Raw genomic sequence first — 6828 nt, 5'->3', positions numbered from 1 at the left:
TGCCAGAGGCGGCTAGATGCAGCTCAGAATTACTATTATTAATGTGGAAGGCCTGTAGGGGAAGAGCAAATTGAAAGAAGCTGGGCTTATCAAGAGATGCTCACACTAAGCAAAGAAAAGCAGAGAAAGTCAGTGCTCTATGACATCACTTATATGTGGAATCTTAAAAAAAATGATATGAATGAATTCATTTACAAAATCAAAACAGACTCATAGACTAAGGGGAAAGATGGGGGAGGGATAAATTAGGAGTTCAGGATTAACAAACACACTGCTGTATATAAAATAATCAACAAGGACTTACTGTGCAGCACAGGCAATTCTACTCAAAATTGTCTGATAACCTATGTGAGAAAAGAATCTGATAGAGAACAGATATATGTGCATGTAGAACTGAGTCTCTTTGCTGCATCTCTGAAACTAACACAACATGATAAATCAACTACACTCCATACAAAGTAAAAATAAAATAAAAAATATAAAGAGAAAAATGGGTTAAAAAATATGTATACCTATGGCTAATTCCTGTTGAAATTTGACAGAAAACAGCTAAATTCTGTAAGCAATTATCCTTCATTAAAAATATAAATTAAAAAAATAAAGAAAGAAGCTGGGCTTTCTTGGGGTCTTCTGCGCTTCATCTCTGATACACTCTGCCAAGTGAAGAGGACGGAGAGATTTGAAGTCCCTTTGTGGGACAGTGACCCACTTTTCTGCAGCTGCACCAAAGCAGAACTAAAGCAAGTGAATTAAATGACCAGAAACCACTCAAATGTCTGTCTCCTGCAGAATGGTAAACTGTGTGATTATACCACACCAACAAACCACAGCTATACATAGCGACACAGGAAAACCTCACAAACATTATGCTGAACACAAAAGAGCACGGATTCTAAGAGAGATTTATATGAGCTTCCAAACAGACAAGCTAATCTGTGCTTTTACTTTTTTAATATACATTTATTTATTTTAATTGGAGGCTAACTAATATTGTATTAGTTTTGTCATACATCAACATGAATCTGCCACAGGTGTACACATGTTCCCCATCCTGAACCACCTTCCTACCCCCCTCCCCATACTATCCCTCTGGGGCGTCCCAGTGCACCAGCCCCGAGCATCCTGTATCCTGCATCGAACCTGGACTGGCAATTCATTTCACATATGACAATATACACGTTTCAACCCCATTCTCCCAAATCATCCCACCCTCACCCTCTCCCACAGAGTCCAAAAGACAGTTATATACATCTGTGTCTCTTCTGCTGTCTCGTATACAGGGTTATTGTTACCATCTTCCTAAATTCCATATATATGCGTTAGTATACTGTATTGGTGTTTTTCTTTCTGGCTTACTTCACTCTGTATAATAGGCTCATTAGAACTGATTCAAATGTACTCTTTTTAATGGCTGAGTAATACTCCATTGTGTATATGTACCACAGCTTTCTTATCCATTCGTCTGCTGATGGACACCTAGGTTGTTTCCATGTCCTGGCTATTATAAACAGTGCTGCAATGAACATTGGGGTACACGTGTCTCTTTCAATTCTGGTTTCCTTGGTGTGTATGCCCAGCAGTGGGATTGCTGGGTTGTATGGCAGTTCTCTTTCCAGTTTCTTAAGGAATCTCCACACTGTTCTCCATAGTGGCTGTACTAGTTTGCATTCCCACCAACAGTGTAGGAGGGTTCCCTTTTCTCCACACCCTCTGCAGCATTTGTTGCTTGTAGACTTTTGCAGAGCAGCCATTCTGACCGGCGTAAAACGGTACTTCTTGTGGTTTTGATTAGCATTTCTCTGATAATGAGTGACACTGGGCATCTTTTCATGTGTTTGTTAGCCATCTATGTCTTCTTTGGAGAAATGTCTGTTTAGTTCTTTGGCCCTTTTTTTGATTAGGTCGTTTATTTTTCTGGAATTGAGCTGCATAAGTTGCTTGTATATTTTTGAGATTTATTCTTTGTCAGTTGCTTCATTTGCTATTATTTTCTCCCATTCTGAAGGCTTTCTTTTCACCTTGCTTTTAGTTTCTTTTGTTGTGCAGAAGTAGGTCCCATTTGTTTATTTTTGCTTTTATTTCCAATATTCTGGGAGGTGGGTCATAGAGGATCCTGCTGTGATTTATGTTGGAGAATGTTTTGCCTATGTTCTCCTTTAGGAATTTTATAGTTTCTGGTCTTACGTTTAGACCTTTAATCCATTTGAGTTTATTTTTGTGTGTGGTGTTAGAAGGTGTTTTAGTTTCATTCTTTCACAAGTGGTTGACTAGTTTCCCCAGAACCACTTGTTAAAGAGATTATCTTTTCTCCATTGTATATTCTTGCCTCCTTTGTCAAAGATAAGGTGTCCATAGGTGCGTGGGTTTATCTCTGGGCTTTCTATTTTGTTCCATTGATCTATATTTCTGTCTTTGTGCCAGTATTATACTGTCTTGATGACTGTGGCTTTGTAGTAGAGCCTGAAGTCAGGCAGGTTGATTCCTCCAGTTCCATTCTTCTTTCTCAAGATTTAATCTGTGTTTTTACAAGTCAGGACAGTGGCTACCCATTGAAGGGCATGGTGACTGGTGGGGTTACAAAGAGGGCTTCAGGGATGCTACCGATGGTCCTTCTCTTCTGATATTGGTGACGTTGGTGTGTTCATATTCTGAAAATTCTTCCAGCTGTTCAGTTTCAATTTGTATATTCTTGTGTATCTTTTATAAATCCAGGAATTTGAGTAGTAACAATGATAATGAAGATCATGAGAGTAAAAGCAAATGGACTCAAACTTTGGTAGGAAGTACTTGAGATATCCTTCTAGCTGATCAGATATCTTTATAGGGTACCCAGTATGCTCCCAGGTCATCCAATATCCTTCTAAATGGTCCAGTGTCCTTCTGTGTGTGTGTGTGCGTGCGTGTGTGTGTGTGCACGCACTAGATCACTTCAGTCATGTCTGAGTCTTTGCAACCCCATGGACTGTAGCCCGCCAGGCTCCTCTGTTCATGGGATTTTCCAGACAAAACTACCAGAGTGGGTTGCCATGTCCTTCAGCAGGGGATCCAACTCTGAACCAAGGATAGAGCCCACGACCCCAGTTTCTCCTACGTCATCCAATATGTTTGTAGATGGTAAGATATCCTACTAAATTATGAACAACAGCTGAAGCTGTGCAGTGAAAACAAACTTCTACTCTGACATCAGGCAAATCTGGCTGCAAATTCTAGCTTGCTTATGGCATTAATTACATTACTCCGTCTCTCTGAACCTTAAGTTTCCCATCTGAAACTGGGATCAACATGCACTCTTTGAGGCTTGTTGTCATGATTACAAGTAGAATGGTTGGCACACAGTTGATAGTACATGCATGGCACCTGGTGACCCCTCTCCCCAGGAGAAAAGAGTTTAAAGTTCTGAGCTCCCCTTACACCTCAGGCCCAGAGACTCTTGCTTCTAAATGATAGACTTGGTCATAGACCAGGGAATTTCCACTTTGTCCTCTCAGACAAGTGGCCACAGAATGTGATTTCAGAATCACTCAAAACTCCCCAGGAGAAAGGAGTTTAAAGTTCTGAGCTCCACTTATACCTCAGGCCCAGAGACGCTTGCTTCTAAATGACAGAGTTGGTCATAGACCAGGGAATTTCCACTTTGACCTCTCAGACAAGTGGCCACAGAATGTGATTTCAGAATCACTCAGAACCCGCATTCCCAGCAACTTCAACATTGCCATTGCTTGAAGGTTCTTCTTGTTTTCAGACTTGGCCTGAGTCCCTGTGACCTTCCTCAAGGTCACATTACCCTGGGAAGCAGCAGAGCCTGGGTGTTCAGAAGGAGGCTTGGGGGTTAAATAGCCCAGATGTGGATCCTGACCTCCATTTATGTTTTCTCATCTGTTATATGGGGTGAAGGAACATGAGACTACCCAGCTATTGGAGTTCTTGTGAGATTTCTGAGATATGGGGCTTGTACCTAGACAGCATATTAAAAAGCAGAGACATTACTTTGTCAACACAGGTCTGTCTAGTCAAGGCTATGGTTTTCCTAGTAGTCATGTATGGATGTGAGAGCTGGGCTATAAAGAAAGCTGAGCACCAAAGAATTGTTGCTTTTGAACTGTGGTGTTGGAGAAGACTCTTGAGAGTCCCTTGGACTGCAAGGAGATCCAACCAGACCACCCTAAAGGAGATCCATCCTGGGTGTTCATTAGAAGGACTGATGTTGAAGCTGAAACTCCAATATTTTGGCCACCTGATATGAAGAACTGAGTCATTTTAAAAGACCCTGATGCTGGGAAAGATTGAGGGCAGGAGGAGCAGAGGACGACAGAGGATGAGATGACTGGATGGCATCACCGACTCAATGGACATGGGTTTGGGTGGACTCCGGGATTTGGTGATGGACAGGGAGGCCTGGCGTGCTGTGGTTCATGGGTTCACAAACAGTCTGACATGACTGAGTGACTGAACTGAACTGAACTGAACACAGTAAGTGTTCAGTAATGATAGTTGACGTTGCTGTTATTATTACTATCTTGTGGGAGGCAAAGACCACATGTCTAAGAAATCCCAGAGGAACCCAGCAAACAATTGATCCAGCGGGCATAAGGGTTTGTTTGTGCCCTCCAAGAGTCTGTTTCCCAGTCCTGTGTAAGTTCTGGCAGCTCTATGGCGGGGTTAATGATAACCTCCTCCAAGAGGGTTTATATCTAACCCAGGTCTGCTGCACCAGGAGCCCCTACCCCTGCGGCAGGCCACTGCTGACCCAAACTCTCAAAATCAGGTCTGGTTCAGTCTCTGTGGGGTCCCCTAGTGTGTGCAAGGTATTGCTTGAGCCCTCTGAGTGTTTCTGGAAGGTATGGGGTTTGATCTTAAATGTGCTTTCACCCATCCACCATCTTGCTGGGGCTTCTCCTTTCCTTTGGACATGGGGTGTCTTTTTTGGTGGGATCCAACAGTCTCTTGTTGATGACTGTTCCACAGCAAGTTGTAGTTTTGTAGTTCTCACAAGAGAAGATGAGCGCACATCCTTCTACTCCGCCATCTTGATCGAGAAGAGACAGAGCTAAAGCAAAAACAACACCCAGTTGTGGATGTGATTGGTGATGGAAGTAACGTCCGATTGATGTAAAGAACAATATTGCATAGGAACCTGGAATGTTAGGTCCATAAATCAAAGTAAGTTGGAAGTGGTCAAACAGGAGATGGCAAGAGTGAACACCAACATGTTAGCAATCAGTGAACTAAAATGGACTGGAATGGGTGAATTTAACTCAGATGACCACTATATCTACTACTGTGGGCAAGAATCCATTAGAAGAAATGGAGTAGCCATCATAGTCAATAAGAGAGTCTGAAATGCAGTACTTGGGTGCAATCTCAAAAATGACAGAATGATCTCTGTTCATTTCCAAGGCAAACCATTCAATATCATGGTAATCCGAGTCTATGACCCAACCAGTAATGCTGAAGAAGCTGAAACTGAATGGTTCTATGAAGACCTACAGAACCTTCTAGAATTAACACCAAAAAAAGACGTCCTTTTCATTATAGGAGACTGGAATGCAAAAGTAGGAAGCCAAGAGATACCTGGAGTAACGGGCAAATTTGGCCTTGGAGTACAAAATGAAGCTGGTCAAAGGCTAAGAGTATTTTGCCAAGAGAATGCACTGTTCATAGCAAACACCCTCTTCCAGCAACACAAGAAAAGACTCTATGCATGGACATCACCAGATGCTCAACACTGAAATCAGATTGATTATATTCTTTGTAGTTGAAGAGAAGAAGAAGAAGGAGAAGTTCTATAGGAGAAGTTCTATACAGTCAGCAAAAACAAGACTGGGAGTTGACTGTGGCTCACATCATGAACTCCTTATTGCTAGATTCAGACTTAAATTGAAGAAAGTAGGGAAAACCACTAGACCATTCAGATATGAACTAAAGCAAATGCCTTACAATTATATAGTGGAAGTGAGAAATAGATTCAAGGGATTATATCTGATAGACAGAGCGCCTGAAGAAGTAGGGACAGAGGTTTGTGACATTGTGCAAAGAATAGCAAGGAGAGATAAGAAAGCCTTCCTCAGCGATCAATTCACAGCAATAGAGGAAGTTAATAGACAATAGAATGGGAAAGACTAGAGATCTCTTCAAGAAAATTAAAGATACCAGGGGGCTTTTCATGTAAAATGGGCACATTAAAGGACAGAAATTCTATAGACCTAACAGAAGCAGAAGATATTAAGAGGAGGTGGCAACAATACACAGAAGAACTGTACAAAAAAGATCTTCATGGCCCAGATAATCACGATGGTGTGATCACTCACCTAGAGCCAGACATCCTGGAGTGTGAAGTCAAGCAGGCCTTAGGAAGCATCACTTTGAACAAAGCTAGTGGAAGTGATGAAATTCCAGTTGAGCTATTTCAAATCCTAAAAGATGATGCTGTGAAAGTGCTGCACTCAATATGCCAGCAAATTTAGAAAACTCAGCAGTGGCCACAGGACTAGAAAAGTTCTGTTTTCATTCCAACCCCAAAGAAAGGCACTGCCAAAGAATGTTCGAACTACCATACAATTGCTATCATTACACACGCTAGCAAAGTAATGCTCAAAATTCTGCAAGCCAGGCTTCAACAGTACATGAACCATGAACTTCCAGATGGTCAAGCTGGATTTAGAAAAGGCAGAGGAACCAGACATCAAATGGTAACATTCAGTGGATCATTGAAAAAGCAAGCAAGTTCCAGAAAAACATCTACTTCTGCTTTATTGACTATGCCAAAGCCTTTGACTGTGTGGATCACAACAAACTGTGGAAATTCTTCAAGAGATGGGAATACCAGAC

This window comes from Budorcas taxicolor, chromosome 2 (genome assembly GCF_023091745.1).
Source record: "Budorcas taxicolor isolate Tak-1 chromosome 2, Takin1.1, whole genome shotgun sequence".
NCBI lineage: Eukaryota > Metazoa > Chordata > Mammalia > Artiodactyla > Bovidae > Budorcas > Budorcas taxicolor.
This window is presented reverse-complemented; position numbering follows the sequence as displayed.